The sequence below is a fragment of the Mesoplodon bidens genome (assembly GCF_964165515.1).
Source record: "Mesoplodon bidens genome assembly, chromosome: 12".
Lineage (NCBI taxonomy): Eukaryota > Metazoa > Chordata > Mammalia > Artiodactyla > Ziphiidae > Mesoplodon > Mesoplodon bidens.
The window spans coordinates 83133978-83155627 of NC_138168.1; positions in this window are offsets into that span (position 1 = coordinate 83133978).

A 21650-nucleotide genomic window follows, 5' to 3' on the forward strand; every position below is an offset into this window, starting at 1 on the left:
CCATGCCTTTACTTTTATTGTATCTTTATTTGGGAATGACTTGAAATTGCATTTTTATAACCACTTTATTGAAGCACCACTCTGTAGGATGATAACAGACACCAACTTTGTATTTTCTATTACATTCCTTTCAAATAACTACCCTGGGCTTACTCTTTCCTGACCCTGAATGAAATGTCCATCCCTCCTTGGGTGAAATCGGCCCTTTCGGTGGCCTTCCTGGGCAAACCCTCTCTAAGTCAACTCCAGATTGGCTCCATCTGTCAGGCCTTTGCCTGGCCTGGAAGACAAGCCCCCTTGCCCTGCCCTGGCGGGGACTGCCCCTTGCTGGGAACCCAGAGGCCTGGCTGCTGGCTTTTCTTGAAGCTCCCACCTTCGGTTGGCTTCGTGAAGAAGACGAATGTCCTCTCACTGCTGGGGGTGGTAGAGAACGTACCCCACACTGACCACTGTCCCTAAGTGGTCCTCAAGATCACACCTCTTTGGAAAGACTGAAGGTGGATGGCTGAGGCTGACAGCCTGGACTCACAGCCCCCTTGTGTGCAGGAGGTGCTCATGCACACAGCTTCAGTGAGGGAGATACTTGACAGCTATCATGTGGTCCTCTGCTTGGGAGGCCTCAGCTGAGTGAAACAGACAGATTTCAGGACAAGTCACATTTAACATCCTGTTGTATAGGAGGGAAATCTAGTCTGACCAGAAGGGACGCAGGGGACTCAGAGAGCAAGTACACTGTTTTCATCTGTTATCTGGAGTAACTCTGGAGTGGGACTAAGTTAAGCTGAGGGCAGCCAAAGTGCCCTCTCCCACTGCAACCACCAGGCAGCCCGCAGCACATGACTCAGACTCATTTCGGTAACACCTGATGAGAAAACGTGCAATGCCCTTTCTTATCAAGAACAAAATTTGGAAAGAAAACTATTTTGCCTAATTGTCTGAGTTCACCTAATTCAACCAGACCTAACCATCCAACCTTATTTTCTACCTGTGGATAAGACTGCCTACAATCTGGAGTTTTCTCTTTTTTTGTTGACTTGAATCTAGTATAAACTGGCCAAACCTCCATACTAGTATCTTTCAAAATTCCTACCTGCCTGTCCGGTCCTCAGATCCATAACGAAATCCACTTATTAATAAGTTAATAAAAGATGGGTTAAATGTCTTTATTTGAACCAGTAGTCACCAGATTTCAGAAACGTGTGACATGGATTTGAACAGGGTTATTATTCGATTTTTTTTTTTTTTTTTTTTTTTAGAGCCAGGCATTCAAAAATAGAAGTTTGCAAGAAAGTATTTCAGGGCTAAGGTTCTCAGCAGTGGGATTCCAAGGTCACACTCATGGCCTAAATGGCGAGAATAACATATAATTGGTTTAATTAGGTAGATCTACTTACACTATTAATCTTAAAGGAGAAATTGAGGACAATTGAAATCAATGAGAGACCCAAATTCCTGTTTCATTTTGTTTAATCATTTTGAATTACATGAAAAGTGGGCCAGGAAAACACTATAAGTGAAATATTGGAATGTAATTATAATTCTTACTATCAAATAGACATAATCTAGACTTAAAACTAGTGAGTGGAAGAGAATAAGTTGAAATAGATAAGGGTTTAAGTCACTTCAGTTCTGAGATTCAAATCACACATTAAATATCCTAAATTCCATAAAAGAGAAAATCACAAAAGACCTTTAGACAAACATTGTAATCCAGGAGAACTCATAATAAAAATATGTGAGAATGTGGAACAGTAGTTCCCAGTGAGTCAATAGCCCTCTGCCCTTGACCCTGACTGCCACAGCTGCACAGAATGATGGCCTGCAGGGCCTCCCTCCACCAGGATACCAGAATCCATCCACAGCACATCCTGCTGCCAATGGTCCTGTGTTTCTGGAAACCATGTGACTTGCAAGTTCTAAGAAAGGGAAATTTAAATACCTAAGTCAAGGCTAGAAAAGTGTCTCAGACATCACACGGACATTTCTTTCAACTCGGAGAATCAAATATAAATGATGACCCCGAAGAATTTCCCTTTAAAACAGAAAAGTAAGAGGAAACAGCCTGTTTTAATCATCTTGTTTTTAACAACCCCCAAACATTTGGAAAAGTACCTAGATTCTCCATGGAAAGGAGCCACTGACTACATTTTCTTATAACTAATGAAATTTTTGTTTGTTGGGCTTCCCTGGTGGTTAAGAATCCGCCTGCCAATGCAGGGGACACGGGTTCGAGCCCTGGTCCAGGAAGATCCCACATGCCATGGAGCAACTAAGCCTGTGCGCCACAACTACTGAGCCTGCGCTCTAGAGCCCGCGAGCCACAACTACTGAGCCCGTGTGCCACAACTACTGAGACCACGCACCTAGAGCCCATGCTCCGCAACAAGAGAAACCACCGAAAATGAGAAGCCCACATGCCGCAAGGAGAGTAGACCCCGCTTGCCACAACTAAAGAAAGCCTGGGTGCAGCAACGAAGACCCAACACAGCCAAAAATAAATAAATAAGTAGATACATAAATTTATTTTTTAAAAGTTGTGTTTGTTTTTCTTTTAAAGTGAGGAAATTGTATTCAGTCCAACAGCTGAGTAAGGGAGCTCGTGCCATTTTAGTGGAAGGGACATTTGAGTTAGAGTTAAGTAAGACAGCTCAGACAAGATAATACAGTAGAAAGAGGGGGTCTTGGAATTAATTGCTTCACATGCAACTTAGTATCTGCTGTTGACTCAGTACCACTGAAGCTGGTGGACCAACTTGACCTTCCTACCTTTCAACTATTCTGCGAAACAGCAGTGAGATCCGCTCACAGCGTTATAAGGATTAAATAATCTTCTTGAAAGTGTCTGCTTCACAGTTGTAGATGTGCTATTAGTATTAGTAGTCTTTTCTTTTTCCCTTTGCCAGGCGTCTTAGTCCACTTGGGCTGCTATAACAAAAAAACATAAACTGGGGGGCTTGTAACTGACAGGAGTTTACTTCTTCCAATTTTGGAGGCTGGCAGTCCAAGATTATGGCACCAGCATGGTCGCATTCTGGTGAAGGTTCTCTGGGCTGCAGACTGCTTCCTCGCTGTGTCCTCCTGTGATAGAAGGGGCTAGGAAGCTCTGGGCCATACCTTTCACAAGAACATGAATCTCATTCGTGGGGCTCTGCCCTCATGACCTGAACACTCTCCAAAGGCCCCGCCTCCTAATACCATCAGCTTTGTGGGTTTCGACATGTGAATTCTGGGGGGACATAATCATTTAGACCAGATCACCAAGGAAACATGGAGGTGGATCATAGGTGTACAGGTGAATCCTAGATTCAGTTGTGTTTCCACTGGCCCCAGTGATTCTTACCCAGGCTGCACATTAGAGTCACTTGGGGGAGATTTTTAAAAATACTGGTGCCTACCCCCAACCCCAGACCAACTAAATGAGATTTTTTTCTGGAACTGGACCTGAGGCATTAGTAGATTTTAAAAGTTCTCCCATGTGATTCTGATGTACAGCGAGAGCTTAAAAAAAAAAAATCACTTTTGACCTCTCTAAGCTCTTTATTTCCAATGTAATTTATGAAAATAGTCGGTCTTCACTTTCTAATACAATAGCCAGTGGCCAGATGTGACTCCTAAGCACTTGGAATGTGCCTAGTCTGAAATCCGAGGTGCTGTAAGCGTAAAATACACCCCAGATCTTCAGGACTTAAACCAAAATAAGAATGCAAAATATCTCCTTAATCACTTTTATATTGACTATGTTGAAACGATAATATTTTGGATATTTTATGTTAACTAAGATACATTGCTATAATTAATTTCACCTGTTCCTTTTAACTTTTTAATGAGGATGCTGGAATGTTTAAAATTCCATACGTGGTTCACACTATAAATCTATTAGACAGCCCCACACTAGACCAGTGGTTCCTAAAGTAGGGTGTGTCAGCATCACCTGGTAACTTAGTAGAAATGCAAACTCTCAGGCCCCACCCCAAACTAACCATAGCTGACTCTGGCGGGGCCCAGCCACCTGCTTTAATAAGCCCTCCTGATCATCATATATTCCTTTTGAACTGAGTCTCCCTATTCTCCTCCAGGTGGTCTACAATTTGGGATCAAAACACCACGTGATTTTCTTTAGGGGCCTGCTGTGTGACATTAGAGACAAGAGTTCATTGAACCTAAGAGCAGCATCTTTGTTATGGATACAGGAAAAACACTGATCTAACTAAAAACTAAAAGAGGTACAATTGTATTTTATTTTTTTTGTGTGTGTGTGTGGTATGCGGGCTTCTCACTGTTGTGGCCTCTCCCTTGCGGAGCACAGGCTCCGGACGCGCAGGCTCAGCGGCCACGGCTCACGGGCCCAGCTGCTCCGCGGCATGTGGGATCTTCCCGGACCGGGGGCACGAACCCGTGTCCCCTGCATCGGCAGGTGGACTCTCAACCACTGCGCCACCAGGGAAGCCCACAACTGTATTTAAAATAAGATATCAGACTCTTGACATTCTTGAGTCTCTTCGTGTTTTTTTTATATTACCTATGTATAACTTGTTTAGAATGTTAAATATCAAGAAGTTGAATACAGAAAACCACTTAAAATACATACCACAAAATTCATTTGGCACTAGATATAATCATCAAAAAGGTGTGTTGTTTCTGTTTTGGAGATGATGCCACCTGTCTCTGACATATTTACTTGCTCCTTGATCTGTATATTTATGCTCATAAGCTCTCTCTGGCTTCTCCAGAATGTGTTAAATCTCATCTGTCAGCCCCTTTGTCAACTCTCCTTCGAAGAAGAAAAAGAAAATGACTCAAGGTCAAGCAGCTCCCTCACCACGAGCAGCTTAACCTAATTTGTCTGAAAGGAGATTTGAATTCTCAAAAATCAGCCTAAATTGGAAGCTGACAAATTAAACATTGACATTCAGTGAAAACTAAGAGTTGTGTCCTTCTAACCCAAAAGAACAGGTGTTCGCAGCATCTCTGGAAGCTCTCTGGGGTTGCAGGCGGTCACCGGGCAGTAAGGACCAGTCACTCTGCCAAGGCCACCATGGGTGAGGCTCCCTCCCCAGGGGCACTCCCATGGGAATGTAAGCAGCTGGACTTAACAGGACTTAACAATTGATGGAGGCAGAGGGCGCAAGAGACCCAAAGTGAAATCCCCCCAAGTGAAGGGAGACAAAAGATAAAACTCGCTAATCCATAATTTTGTCTAGATCATATTGCCTGGAATATTTCACCCTGCATATGAATAACCTGAGGACAGTAAATACATATTTTTGGTTCTCTATCATAAGCAAGACATAAAAGTGGCAGAAGCAGACCTAATAGGAGACTAAAACCCATAGCAACAGCAAGGAGTCCCGGGTCCAATGCTTACCTATCAAAACCTATGGGAGTTGTGACTACAAAAAGATGGCAGGTCATGAACATTTAACCATGCAAAAGAAAAGGCTCTCACCTGATTGAAATGAAAAGGAGAGCATCATCTACGCTCAGTATAAAACACCGTTGCTTTAGTTGTTTTAAAGACTCTTCTAGAATATTAGCTAAGCATTATAGAGTAAGTTTAAAATCAGGCTCTGGAATCAGCCTGCCCTGGGTCTGAAATCCAGTTCTGCCACTGACAACTTTTAGGACCTTCAAGAAGTTAACTTTTTTTTTTTTTTTTTTTTGCGGTACGCGGGCCTCTCACTGTTGTGGCCTCTCCCGTTGCGGGGCACAGGCTCTGGAAGCGCAGGCTCAGCGGCCATGGCTCACGGGCCCAGCCGCTCCGTGGCATGTGGGATCTTCCCGGACCGGGGCACGAACCCGCGTCCCGTGCATCGGCAGGTGGACTCTCAACCACTGCGCCAGGGAAGCCCCAAGAAGTTAACTTCTTTAATAGTCAGTTTCCTCTCTTGTAAAATGGTCTTGCTGCCATATATCCCATGGAATTGTTGGCAGGATTAAAAGAGATGTATTTTAAATGTTAAATCTAGCACCCAGCACATAGGAAACACTCGATAATTGGTAGATATGACTTTAATAACTATTGCCATTGTCATTAAAATCCCCATCATCATTTCCAAAATGCACAGGCTCACACATATCAAAGAGGAAATCAAGATTTTTAAATGTCTACTGCAAGCAAAGCATTCTGTTGATGTTATTTCCCCCTTATAAATTACCTAAACATAGGTATTACTCTATGCCTTTTCCTGGTGGGAAAAGAAGACTCAAAGATGTTAAATAACTTGCCCAGGATCACACAAGTAGAAAGAGAGCCAGAATTTATACCCAAATCTAGTTGGCTCTAAAACCCAATCTTTCCAATGTACCATGCAGTCCACATGAAACTCTTATCATTGAGAAAAGGAAAAAGGATCCTACTATAGCTTTTTGCAGGGAGGGGATAATTTTTAATTTTTATAGATTCAAAGTTAAATTTTAACCAGAATAAATAGGAGTGCATTACGTGCAGGAATTAGTAACATTTTTTCCGTTTTTATTTGAGTACTCTGAGACTTAAGGCCCTTAAATTCTGGGCTAATACTGGGTTCCATCCAATGGCAACAGGAAAACCAGTTCTCAAGAGATCGGATATATCAGAACAGATGCCCAGTTGCATATATGTTTAATTTTAACAAATAGTTTTTCATAACTATAAGGGTTTTCTATATTTATTAAAAAAAATCTGGCACATGAGAAAATATCAAATTGTGCTATTCCACCTCCATATGTGCCAGTTATCTATAAATATAGAAATGCAATGATTATCACTAAAACTGTTACTTGTTAAATTTTTGAAAACAGATAAATTATGAACATGAATTTGAAAAATAGTTTAAGGAGTTAAGAAATGGATAAGGATCTAGAATCACTAATTCTCTGAATCAGATGGGACCCCGAAAGCCACCTAGTCCAATACCCAGAGGAGGGGTTTGAATTCACTGTACCAAGTGGTTTTCAAGCCTCTGCTTAAATACTGCCACTAACAGCAAGCTCACTTCCTGAGATACGCTCTTATTTGCTGTGGGATCACCCTATGTGCTGAAATGCCTTCCTTATGTTTATGCAAGTTCTGTTAATACTAATGCTACCGTAAATGAAGCCACCGCTGGATGTCAGGCATCTATTAGCAGCAGTAGATTCATTATGTCATAGTATCTTTAAGACAACCTTATGAGATACTCATATGTTCACATGAGACACCAAACAGGACATGGCTAGTAAGTGGCCGGTCTGTGAGGCTCCAAGTCCCTTTCTCTTCCCACAGTACAGCAGGACTTATAGGTTCCAGGTGGTGTTGGTACCAAAACTGAATGAGCCCATCTGTCAGCAGTATTTCCATGGCTTAGCTGTTCCATGGCTTAGCTGGGTCCAAGTTCTTGGGTTGATGCTTCTACAGTTAGTCTACAGTGCAAGCTCCCAGCCCCCAAACACAATTTTTCTTCTCTATGACTCAGCGTTCCCATCACTGAAGTACCTTCCAGGATTGTAGAAGCAAAACAGAGACAAATGGCAATGTAATTTACAAAAGAAAAGAAACAGCATTGCATTGAATTAAAAGAGAGAAAAGAAATTTAAGAGTTGGAGACATAACAGTTTTATAGATTTTATAGATGAAGAATCTGAGGTCAAGGGACTTGGCTGTTGCCATTCAGTTTGCTAAGGGTTAGAGTTGGTTTTTTTAAACAATGAAGAATGTGAAGAATTAAAATGCTTTTCAGCATCTATTGAAATAATCATATGGTGTTTCGTATCCAGCTATGGGCTTGTTCAATAACAGAAAATGATTCCTCTGACTCAGATGATAGATTCCCTGGGGATGGAGGAGGGGGTACTGAAAGCGAGAAGATGTTAAAAAGTGTAAGGAATAACCAAAGATAAACTTTATACATTTCAAAATTGGACAGTGTCCGCTTTCTCTGGGCTTTGTCTTATGCACAGCAAAGTAGTGGAAATGAATGAACTTTGTGGTCCAACATGCTTGGGTACAAATCGCTCCACTTTCTTCATCTGAATATTGATGCAATAACGCCCACTTCATGGGGCTGTTGTGAGACAGGAATGGTTACAGTGTATAAAGAATGATGCCCCGTGCCAAGCACATAAGAGTTTCTCAACAAACGTTCATTACCTTCTCTCCCTCCTTTATTTCTTCTTCTGATGATATGTTAAAAGATATAAAAATATCCACATATTTTTGTGGAAAAGTGGAAGTGGAAACAGTAAAATTAAACTTTATGAATGAATAAACAGAATGTGGTGTATACATATAATGGAATATTACTCAATCTTAAAAAGGAAGGAAATTTTGACACAAGCTACAATATGGATAAACCTGGAAGACATTATTAAGTGAAATAAGCCAGTCATGAAAAGACAAATACTCATTGATTACACTTTTACGAGGCACCGAGAATAACAGAAGTCATAGAGACAAGAAGGGTGGTTGCCAGGGACCGGGTGGGGAGGCAAAAGAGGAGGAGCTGTTTCACAGGGACGGAGTTTCAGTTTGGGAAGATGAAAAATTTCTGGAGCTGGCTGGTGGTGATGGTGGCACAATAGTGTGAGTGTACATAAGACCACAAATCTGTACATTTTAAAATGGTTAAAATGGTAAATTGTGTGTTATGTATCTTTTACTGCAATAAAAGAAATCTTACCACTTTTTTAAAAAATTAAAGTTTGTGAGATTTTCTGAGTGTTATCAATTCTGAATTAAAATTGTAACCTGAGGATTTCCAAGCCAGACATTCCCCCATCTATAAATCCCCAGAAGGCCTAGGTCAGGGTTGTCAGGGTCCCATAGCACATCCTCTTGGCTGGAACCGAGCCCAGCAGAAGCACAGAGGCAGGGCCCAGAGCACAGAGGGGCTGAGTCACCCACACCGAAGAGCCTGCAGTTTGCAGCAGCTACAGAGCCGCTGCTGTTCCAAGTTCAGCGGTGCTGATCCTTGCGGCTCCGGAAGCTTTCACCACTCTCTCCCCAGTGCTGATACTGAGGCTGAGAGATAGGAAAAAGAGCAGGCCTTATCTTTTATATTTTCTCATTCAACTCACTCTAGCCCCACATTTTTAATAATATTTCTATCATCATAATAAAATAAAATAAAATAAACGCATGTCAGCTAACATCACAGTATTAGGGGAAAACTTCACTGTAAAATCCTGATCATGGTGGCTCATCACAATCACTAGCTCCACTGAACTCTTAGCTCTGGCTGTCTGTACCATTCAACTGGCATTTGTCATTTGGGGCTTAGTGACATATCCTCTTTTGTTGTCTTGTATTGTCATCTGTCACAGAGTCAGAGTCGGTAAATTCTCTAACAAAATTTGACATCATCATCGCCTTGGGGTAGATTGTGCATCCCTCGGCTGTAGAAGAAAAACACAGGCAGACCTTTTCTGTTATTGTTCAGCATATTTTCTCCAGCTTTGCTATCTAAACCACTGTGATCTAAATTGCCACTTGATATTTGAGGCCTGTAGCCTCTCTCTCCGTACTGTCACCAAAATTATCTACTTAAAATGCAGATCCAGTCATGTCCCTTCTATGCTTAAAATCATCCCATTCATCTATTTGCTTTGAACGCGGTACTTGAGCAACAACTAAGTGGACTTTGTGCCCAGCTCCAAGTAGGTTGCTGAGGTTGCGTGGATGAGGTGAGATGTTCTGGGTCTCCAGGAGCTCACAGTCCAGTGAAGAGACTGACATGACACCCACTGCAATGTGATATGGATGCTAGTAGACATGCGTACAAGGCACCCCAAGACAGGAAAGGACATAGCATGGGGGGTTAGGGACAGCTTCACAGAAAATGCACCTTCCCACTGGATAACCCCCAATATGGGAATCTCCATTCCACCCTGGGGAAGTCCTTGTTTCCTTTAGACTTCAGTACTAGAAGGCTGGAATTAGGCATAACCATCAACAAGAGAGAACTCTGGAGAGAGAGCACTTTTGAAGCAACTGATCTAGGAGAAGATATTTGCCATATATGTATACTTGACAAATAATCTTAGAATATACACGGAATTACTATAAATCCATAAGAAAAACCAAACAACCCAGTTTTTCAAAACGAGCAAAACACTTGGACAGATACTGCAAAAATGGGTTATCCAAATGACCAATAAGCACATGAAGCGATGCTCAAGGCAAAATGGTATATTCATCAGAAAAATTCAAATTAAAACAACAATGAGGGGCTTCCCAGGTGGCGCAGTGGTTGAGAGCCCGCTTGCCGATGCAGGGGACACGGGTTTGTGCCCCGGTCCGGGAAGATCCCACATGCCATGGAGCGGCTGGGCCTGTGAGCCATGGCTGCTGAGCCTGCGTGTCCAGAGCCTGTGCTCCCCAACGGGAGAGGCCACAACAGTGAGAGGCCCGCGTACGGGGAAAAAAAAAAAAAAACAGTGAGATACCACTACACACTTGCCAGGATGGTTAAAATGTAAAAGATTAAAAATACTAAGTATTGCTGAAAATGTAGAACTTCTGGATTTCTCCTCCACTGATGGTAGAAGTGTCGATCATTATAACCATTTTGGGAAACTTTTTGGCAATGTATACAATGGTATAAGAATGTTCACAGCAGTGTTTTTCATGAGCCACAAATTGGAAACAATTCAAATGTCCATCAACAATAGAATGAGTAAATATCTTTTAGTATCTCCATAGAGTGGTATACTAAACAGTAATAAAAAGGAACAAACTTACACTACAAACAGCATTATAGTGAATCTCACCAACATAATGTTGAGCAAAAAAAAATCAAAATACAAAAGAATTCAAAAATAGCCAAAACTAATCTGTGGGGAATAAGATTCAAAGTAATGGTAAGCTTTAGTGGGTATGTACTGGGAGAGGATAGGATGGAACTTTCTGGAATACTGGCAGTATTCTATAACTTGATTTAGGTATGTGGGGTTGGGAGGATTCGTCAAGCTTTACATGTACTATTTAAGTACTTTACTGTATATATTCTATTCCTTAACAGGATTAGTTGTTTAAATGATTACTACCTTTGAGCCCTGGTATCTTAGGTGTTCCTGCCTTCCACCTGCCAAAGTCTCCACATCAGGTGCAATGTCCATTTATGGTTAGAGACCCCTCTGTCCATAGTAGGTTGAGAGAGTTTATATCAAACAACCAAAGTCAGTAGGTCAAATGTTTTCTATATACAGATTAAACCCTTTATGCTTCTCTAAGGGATGGCACAGCTTTGGTGATCCCCTCTCCTTGGTTGTACAGAGAAGATGCAAGCTGTTAAGAGACATCTTCAGTGGACAACTTTTTCCCTTCTGCAAGCAAAGTTGTCAAAAGGAGAGCTTGGGTGAGGTAAACTGGAAGGACATTCCATTCTGCGTCACGCACGGTTCCTTTGAATATTTAAAACACTGGGCGTCAAGTCAGGGGCCAAGGCCCAAATTTTCTCTTCTAAAGGAGTTCTGCAGCCAAATTTAGCTGGGTAGAAGTTTGTTACGGGAAGTCTAGGTCTCTTACAAGCAGGGGTTGAATGGTCTCCATCTTCTTAATTGAATGAGAAAATATCTGTAAATCTGCAACGCTGTGGCAGTGTCTTCAAGAATGGTTCCTCACTTAAGAGTGGTCCTTATTGACTGGGCTGTGTCAATTCCAACGCCAGCCAGAGCAGATGCAATTAGAACAATAAAAGCTGGGGACAGAGTCTTTTGGGTGACATGACTGCCTCACAGGACTTTCTCATCTGCATCAACTGAGGCAGTGTAAGAGAAAAGCATCGAGCTCGGAAGATCTGAGAGCGTCCAGACTGAAACACCAGGGGAGGATTAAATAAGGCTCCACGTGTCCCCCTAGAAAGTGTCTTCCAGTTGTTAGTCATGCCACCCTCCTGCACACGCAGGCTTCCTTCCCCCCTCTTCACCTCTGTGCTCAGCCCTTACCGAGAAGCGTCTGGCATCTGTTTCCCATAGACCCCCTTAAACACACTGTCAAATGTGGGTCCAGATAAAAATAGTAAAGACAGAAAGGAATTATGTAATCAATAATTTGTATATTTTATCCTTGTTTGAATTGCCTTCCCATCAAGGCAATAAAGTCTCTGCATTTTTAGAACGACTCTAACATCCATCTCCAGCCATAGGTGAACCTCTCATAGGTGGATGCTGACTTCCAGTACAAAACCTTGACAACCTGATGTCAGCTTGATCCACGTATGTTTTTATCCTTATTAGACCTGGTGCTGCACAAATCCAAAAAGAGAACACTGCTCCCGTGGGGAACAATGACTCCTCCATCCCTCCATGCTCTCTTAGCTGTTTATGCCAGAAATCCTGGGGTAGTTTTGCTGACCCCAAGAAAAATAGCGCAGTAGGGTTTGTCTTTGTGTCCTAAATGCCTCCTATTCTTGATTTTCTTTTCTTTTTTTTTTTTTCCACTGCTCCAAGACTCCCTTTCTTTTTTAGGTACCATTCTACCCCGAAAAAACCTATGGAATGCTTCAAGTGGCCCCAACCAACCACTGCTAATGTTAACTTTTGTTATAAATAGGTAATAGCTTAAGATATGACCGCCGATAGGGATGTTTTGTATTTTAAAAGAGTTTGGGGAGAGCCCCCAGGCCTTTTACCCTAAACACTTTTCTATTGCTCTGTTCTCTGGGTCTCATGAGACAGGCATGCAGAGGAACCACCTTTCATCTGATGAGATCTGAGATTGATGGTACCACCTGCTGACAGAGTGTCCCTCTCTGCCTCCCAAAATCTTGGGTGAAGGCTGACTTGTCAGTCTCTACCAGCAGGGATAATGAACCTGGACTAAAATAACTTGGATAATAAATGTTGTACCAGGAGAATAGCAGAGCTGAACCTTGACACGTAACAGGGCTTGGTGGAGTACATCCGTAGCAGAATTCCAGAGCTAGAATTTCCAGGATGTGCTATTATCTCTTTACAGGGAAGTAACAAGAATAGATTAAGGCATACAGAGATAATACTGAAGCTTCTAGCAATTCTATACTGGCCCAGAAGTCAGGCTGCTCAAGGCCTTCTGGTCCTACCGCAAAGCTGGTCAACACATCAGTTTATACAGGAGTTTGAATTCATTGTTTTCCGTAATTACAGAATTGGTGGAGATTCTGAAGATAAGTCAGGATGGGGATTACCAGCTTGTATCTGCCTGATTTTAAACTCTCCAGGGGAAAGGAGAAGGCAGACGTGACCAGCCTGGAAACTCTCCTCTTCTGCTTCAGCAAGGCTGCCGCATGCCAAGCACCATGCTAGATTCTGGGGATAATGAGTTCAGTTTTTGACAGCTTGAATTTGAATTATCAGAAGACAACTGGAAATACTAGAGGGGAGTTCAGGCAGGAGGTCAGGACTGGAGACATGATTTTAAAGTCATCCACAGGGAAGACATGGTTGAAAACAAGGGAGCAATAAAACTGCCCAGAGAAAGCTTGTAGAATGAGGAGAGAAGCAGGTGAAGGTGGTACCAAGGGGAGAGGCAACATTTAGGTAGAGGATAAAGGGAAAGGCACCAGGGAGGGTTAAAGGAATGAGTATTCAAAAGTGGGAGGAGAGTCAGAAAAAAAGAATTTCAAAGAAGAAAAATAAATACTGGTGTCAGACTACTGAGAGGCCAGGTAAAGGGAAGACAACAGTAGATGATTGGATTTGACAATTAGGAGCTGATGTGACCTTTCCCAGAGCAGTTTCAGTGAAAAGGGGTGGGGCAGCAGCAGAATCAAATTGTGTTCATGAGCCAAGTGTAGGTCAGGAAAGAGAGGCTTTCCTTTTAAAGGGAGTTTGAAAAGGATAATAGTTGAGGGAGAACTGAAGTTTTTTTGTAGGATATGTTTTTCTCCTAAAATGAAGGAGATCTAAGTATGTTTGTAGCCAGAGGGGGAAGAAGCCAGTGTAGAGAAAAAGTAATTGAAGATTTAAGAAAAAGGGAATAATTGACGTAACAGAGACTTTGGGGAAACAAAAGGAGATAAAATCGAGTCCACAAGTGCCAGGGTTAGCCTGCAAAAAAAGGAAAGAAAGGGAGGCAAAAAAACAAACAAACCCAAGCTGGTAAATCAGAGGGCAAGAACTAGACAGAATTCATCCCCATGGTTTCAGGGTGGCAGGGAAGGAAAGCAAGGAGAGAGCTGACAGGTTGCATTACTCAGAACTTTCCTCTTCTTCCAGTTTGAGTGAGATCCTGGAGCACGTAAGGTGGGAGGCAGAAAGTGGAGGGGAGACACAAGGAGGGACCCATAATCAGAAAGCAATACTTCTGAGATGATTACAGGGGTAATCATTGACACATGTCCCGGTGTAGTCATGGCTATGGGCAATCCAGCGCCATGATGGACAATGAGGGAAGGAAATCAAATGTTTTGAATCAAGATTTGAAAACTAGAAGGACATTGATTGGACATCAATATATAGATGAGCACAGCCCACAGCCCAGTTCTGTGTTTCCAATGCTAGGATCAACACCAAGGTGAATTTAGCGAGCAGCCCAGAGCTGGGCTTGGAGGATGGAATACATCAGAACACAGATCAGACCTTACATAAAATCACTATGTGTTACTCATCCTGATTTTTTGTCTGGTACCTTTAGACTTTTCCCATTTCTGAGGGTGCCCTTTCTATCCTTTCCTTTTTGTTTTATTGATATTTTTATCCCATTCTAATATTTTTTAAGTATGTTTCTTATATAACTTTTTATTTACCATCTCTGCAAAGCCATACACTCTCAGTTGGTTGTTGAGAATTAATAGGCTTGGGGAGAAAAGAGAAAAGGGAGGAGAGAAAAATTTGTCTTAGCTCAGTTCTCCCATCCTTGGTTCATTTTAACCCTTGAAACCTCTCCATTTCCCATTGGTTTCCCCTAACGCTCCAGGGGATGAGGGAAATGGTGAATAATGGTTTTATGGGAAAATACTATTCCAACTCATCCTTTCTCACCACCTTGTCTTCCATGTTTGAATTCATCTGCCATTATTTAAAGACGATATCAATTCCATGAACTCTCTAGGGAATGCAATGTAACACAGACGTTTAGGAGAGGACCACCCTGATCTCCAGGTGAATAATCCCCCAAATCATCCCAGTAACACTTTGGGATGCCACGAGGCTCCAGAAACTAAGACTGGGTTGTGAAAACTTGCTTTTCTTCCTCTCTAGAAGCCAACAGGACTGCAGCTGTATCATTTAACTCCCCATGATGTGTCCCCAATGTGGGGAGTCACCCCCAGAAGGCCAGCTCTGACGAGGTAAGTGCAGGCCTCCCAGCCCTGGTGCTCTCAGGCAAGAGCTGACATCGTGTCTCCCAGACGTGCACAATTTCCTCTTCGGGGTTGTCAATCTAGCGCCTTTTGTGACAACTAAATTTACTGGAAAAAAATTCAAATTATTTCAGCGGCAGCCAGCTTCTGAAAGTTTCCAAATATACTTTTTTAGCTCTCTATTTCCCTTAAGCCATATGATGTCATTTGCCTCTCAATCCCTGAGTGCCAAAAATTCTGCTTTCATATCTTTGAAATTTGCCAAACGAGAAAAACCGCAGATCTTAGTTTGGGTTCTTATGTGCACCGCTCCCCCAAGAAAAGGCCAAAATTACTTCCTATAATTTTCAAAGTAAAAATATCAACAACAACAAAAAATCACAGCTCACAAATCCGTTAAGTCTTTTACCATGTTTCCCCCTGTTTGGGCTAATGGGCTGTCCTAATTTTATTCAGAATTTTCATTTCAATAGCTTGTCAGCTGCCTTTTCAGGATACACCTAAACCTGAAGCCCCGGACTTGACAAGTAACCGAGAGACTGATTTTCACATGCAGTACTTTGCTTTAGGATGTATTCATTAGTGATTTTTGAAGTCAGAACATTTCCCCACTGATTTGGAAGTTTCGTAGGTTCTTGCTGTGTATTTACGGAAGCTTTTTAGTTCACCTAAAAGAGAGGGGGGAAAAAGCCTTCATTCTGCTTCCCTTTCTAATTACAGTCCCATTTCCTTAGCAAGTCCTTGAAACAAGAATTCCCCAAGTCTCTAATCGTCTCTCTAGTCATAATCTCCATAATTGTGTCCCTTCCAGATCCCTTCCTGGCACAGCCCAGAAAATGATTTCCTCCATGTGGTTAAAAACCTTTCATTTGATGCCAGTGAGGACTTGTTTTCACCGCTTGCCTTCTTGGGCCTTAATGCTACATTGGATGTGACCGATCACTACAGGCGCCTTTCCAATCCCCAATGAGTGATTGTAGCCCTTGTTCCATTATCTTATTTTAGGGGCAGACTAAACTCTGCCTGACAGGATTATAACTCTGGTGTTCCACCAGGTTACTACCTCCTCTCCATTTTCTTTTACCCATTTAGTTGGTCAGTTCAAGATAAATGCATTATGAAGAGAATTACCTCTCCCCTAACTCCACGTCACATAAAAAAATCAGGGTTCGCTGATTTTAATATATTCTTAGACTAGTGATTCTCAAACACGGGCAATTGTGTCCCCAACCCCACCTCCAGCCCCCAGGGGACATTGAGCAATGTCTGGAGACATTTTTTGGTGGTGATGACTTGGGGGAGGGGCTGCCACTAGCATCGAGTGGGTACAGACCAGGGATACTGCTTACCATCCTGAAGTGTACAGAACCACCTCCAACTACAAAAAGTGATCTGGTCCCAGATGTCAATACTGAGGAGGGTGAGAAACCTCCCTGTAGAAGAACCATTACCCAACCACAATAAGCCCACAGAGATGATTTCTTAGATGTCTCTGAACACCCAGCCCCTAGAGGATGGGCATAGAAGAATTAGTTGTTGGTGAGTCTATTCACTTTAAAAACACATCTCTCACAGGAATGCTAATGATTAGCTATCTTCAGTAGTAGAAAATTGTTATTGACAGTCTAACTAGAATTCTCTTTTGCTGCAGGTTAGACACTTTCTTCCTTGCTTTGTCCTTACTGAAGAGGGAAACAGCTGCACACCCTCTCCTAGGTGAGGTATCAGCAGTCCAGACAGCCACCATTTGAACCCTGGGAAACAGAGTCAGGTCGGGAGAGGGGAGTACTTATTTTCCTGGGGATTCTATGCTATTTCCTATCTCTGTTGGGGGATTCTACCAAAGATACTCTCGGACTGACAATCAGGCTCTCTTATGCCTAGATTAAGGCCCTCTTAAATGAGAGGAAAAATCTATCCTGATCAAGTGCTGAGAAGGGTCTCTGGGGAGATGGGAGTATCTCCAGGTATGAGAAAGTCAAGGGGCCGTTGTTATGGACAAAGTCCCTAAAAGCTTTCCCAATCAGCTCCTGGGACGTATGCTCCTGAAAGAGAGGCTTCTAAGTGAAAGCATGAGTTCAAGGGCACAAGTGGCAAGATCCAGGCAGCAGGGAACAGAATTGGTGATCACCGTAGCCGGGGCTGCAGGTGGAAGACGGAGGTGAAGCGGAAATGAGGTCAGCCTCTGGGAGGAGCAGCCAGAGAGAAGCACGCAGAGCGTCCCACAGAGGCACGACTCAGCCGGACCAGGTTCTACTGCTGTCGGGTGGCTCCCTAGAAGCACTTTTTTTCATTGACTTTTTATGTTGTGAGTTCAAACTGAGCCCCATTACACAATTACCCTAGGAGCACTCGGAGGAATCGGAATCCGGCCAAATCCCAAGGGGCTACTGCCCTTGGGTGTCATGATACTTCTGCACAAACACTCGTGTGAGGACCTCTGACTTTTTAAAAAGTTGTTAAATCACCAAGTATCTCATAATGTAGGAACCTGAGTGTCTTTTTGAGTCATATGATCACTAAGTTTGTAGAATAATCTCCTTTGCTACCTACTGTTGATTATTTCCCAAACAGGAGATAAGGATTACAAAGGTTTATTCTAATTAATCTATATAAAAAATATATAATTTAATTATACATAAAATTATATATAGCCATGTCAAGTGAACAGTTTTTTGCACCAAACACTTCACAAGACCAGCCATTAGAAAACTCGATTAGCTGGTTTGGGTTCCATGCCCTTTTACACACACTGATCATTCCTTAAAGAAGTTGTAGTGAATAATGAAAATGACTCATGCTGAGCTGCTTACTGGACTTCCCTCTGCTTCCATTGCAACAATTCGTCTGGAATGAACGCATGCCTTGACTGACGATTTTACTGGGTCTTTCTTTGCATTACATTTCCTCATGTGTTTCGGAATTTTGAGTGAGAAGTTACCTGTTATTCTCTCTCTCTCATTCTCTCTCTCTATCTTTTTTCTCTCTCTCTTTCTCTCTCCTCCCCTCCCCGATGATTTATTGACCATCGCTCCACTCCTGTCTGGGACTTTTGTGATCACTTCTCCCTGCCTCCCTCTCAGCACACCTGTCACCACTGAAGTAGTTCTAAAAATGACATTTCTGGGCTCCTAATCTATGATGTTACTGTGGCTATCCCAGATCCAACCTCCAGTCCAACTGGCCACTCAGTTCATTCCTTAGACATGCGGTAGTGCTTTTGTCCTGCTCCATCCTGCTCCTAGTACTAGGCAGTGGGTCCCAATAGGTCCTAGGCTGATCAGGTGCCATCTGTCCAGCCTCCTCTCTTGGGCCTGGGGCCTGGGGGATGGGCGGTGCCCTAGGCTTTAATCAATGAGTGTGGTTCACACGGCTTGTCTTATAAGGAATATGTTTAGATGTTACTTCCCACAAAAGTTAAACCCTCAGACATAGATCTCCTCTTCTGGCTTCTAGACCTGTAGGCCAACTCCACTTAGCACTTTAAATTGCTATTGTTTTTTTTTTTTTAATTTTTTAATTAGTTTCTGCTTTATAACAAAGTGAATCAGTCATACATATACATCTGTTCCCACATCCCTTCCCTCATGCATCTCCCTCCCTCCCACCCTCCCCATCCCACCCCTCCAGGCGGTCACAAAGCACCGAGCTGATCTCCCTGTGCTCTGTGGCTGCTTCCCACTATCTATCTACCTTACGTTTGGTAGTGTATATATGTCCATGCCTCTCTTTCGCTTTGTCACAGCTTACCCTTCCCCCTCCCCATATCCTCAAGTCCATTCTCAAGTAGGTCTGTGTCTTTATTCCCGTTTTGCCCCTAGGTCCTTCATGACTTTTTTTTTTTTAATTCCGTATATATGTGTTAGCATACGGTATTTGTCTTTCTCTTTTGCTATTGTTTTTTAAGCCTAGCTATTTCTTCGCTATGATCCTTAAAAAAAAAAAAAAAAAGTTTAAACTTGCATTGTTGTTTGTTTGGAAAGGCGGGGTGCTCTGAAGCATGAACCTCTATGCCACCTGGAGAGGGAGGCTTCCAATGAGTGCTTAATTTTTTATTAATAGTTATTTTTTCCTAATTAGAGGAGTAATGGATATTCATTGCAGAAAATTGGGGAAATGCTGAAACTTATAAATCCCATAGCACTGAGATAACTACTATTAATACTTTAGCATAGTTTTTTCAAACTTTTGTCTCTATACATTTACATACATGCACACACACACATACACACACACACACTGAAAAAGTTCATGCTGTACATTCAGCTTGGTTTTCTGCTTTTATGACCAATTACTGTTTTTCATGTATCCCAAATATAGTACCTACTCACTGGTAGAAAATTCATAAAACACAGAAGTGCAGAAGTTATATTTCCTCTAATTTCACAAAAGTAGCCACTGTGAAAACTGTACTATTTCATTCTTCACATTTAAAAAATTTGGATAATAAGGTACATAATTTTGGGGGGGTTTTGGGGTTTTTTAATGTTTTTTTGCTATACGCGGGCCTCTCACTGTTGTGGCCTCTCCCTTTGCGGAGCACAGGCTCCGGACGCGCAGGCTCAGCGGCCATGGCTCACGGGCCCAGCCGCTCCCCAGCATGCGGAATCTTCCCAGACCGGGGCACAAACCCGTGTCCCCTGCATTGGCAGGCGGACTCTCAACCACTGCGCCACCAGGGAAGCCCAGGTACGTAATTTTCAACTATGCTTTTTTTCACAACATTATATTTTCATAATATTAGGAGCATTTTCCAGATCATCAATATATGGTTTGCAATGCTACACAGCTCAAGTTTTGTGCTTTTCCCTTGAATAAAGGTCAGAGTATATAACCTATGAATTTTGTACATTTTTGTAATTTTTACTTTTGAAAATGCACTCAACCCTCAAAAAGAATACACATTCTCAGCTTAATATATAATCATTATTTCAATCTCAAGTGTATGATTTAAATTTTCTATGCCATTATTTATTTTTTATCTCCAAGATCTTTGAAGATTATGTTAAATACATCCACAAAAGTTTTCAATCAATTTGTTTTTTCTTCTAATAAATTTTGATTAATGTGTTTAGTTTAGGTAAATGTCTCTTAAAAAACATTTTCATAATTAATGTATCTTTTATCAGAATAAAGGAACTTCTTTGGCTTAATGTTTTTACCTTAATTTCTGTTTGTCTGATGTTAATTCTGCCACCACGTATGCGTTTTTGCTGTTGTTTCCCTGATAAATATTTGAAAAACATTTTATTTTAACTTTTTTGTTTGTTCTTTACTGAGAAGTGACTCTTGTAAGCAGGTTATAGTGAGATTTTATTTTACTTTAATCTTTGTTCTCTATTTACCATCATACATGATATTGTGGACTTATTTTGATCATTTTATCATTTTTATGTTCTTTGGATATTATTTTTGTTTTTTTGCTGTTTAGAGAACATTTTCCTGCCTTTATCTTCTTTAGTAGGGTGTAAGTATATGTTTCATTTATGAGTCTCTTAGTGGTTAGATTTACACTTTCAAAAACATTTTTCATTGGGGATTGAGTTCAATTACCTGAAATAGAAAATCATCCAGACCTGGACTTACTGTTCTCATGAAACAGGAAGTCAGGACAGTCAGAACTTGTGCAGCTGCTCCCCAGGGTCCCCCATATTTCAGGGTCCTCCTCTCTCTCTCTCTCTGCTCCATCATCCTAAGCAGAAGCTTTCATCCCATGAAGCTGTCAATGTCCCAGAGGATGATTATATCTTTGACCTCCCATCCACATTCCAAATGGAAAGCAAAAGGAGGGAAGGGGCAAGGGAAGAAGGAGGAGGAGGAGAAGACAGAGAAGGAAAGAACAGGAGGAAGAGGCACTTGTCTGTATGTGTGGAGCAAAAGCCAGGACCTCAGTCAACTTTCTCTACTGTCTCACTGGCTAGAACTGTCACACAGCTACCTCTAGCTGCAAGGAGGCTGGGAAAGAGGATCTTATCTGGATAGTTGGCCACTCTGAACAAAACTGGGTTTTTCTTAGTAAGGAAGAAGGGAGAATATATTTTAGGCAAACAGAAATTGCTTACCCATTATTTCTGAGGTTGTTGAAGTCAAGAGTGAAACAATGTTTTATCTGCTTGCTTCTTCTGCTCACCCCCAGTCCCAACCACAGCTCCACTCCTGCAGGACCACATTTTAATTCTGGGTATTCGAAGTTAAACATAAATTTTAAACCTTTTTTTTCCACTAAATAATAATTTTATATTATATAACTTTTCTTTCAAAGGTTTTAAAATCATGCTAAAGTTTTGAACACTTTCAAACATTATAAATCCTTAAATTTAAAAGTATTGAGTTTCACTCTGCAGATTCTTTTAAACCAAGAAATTGCCTGTCTTATATTTTGGATTCTGGTTCTTTAATTGATTGTCTAAAATA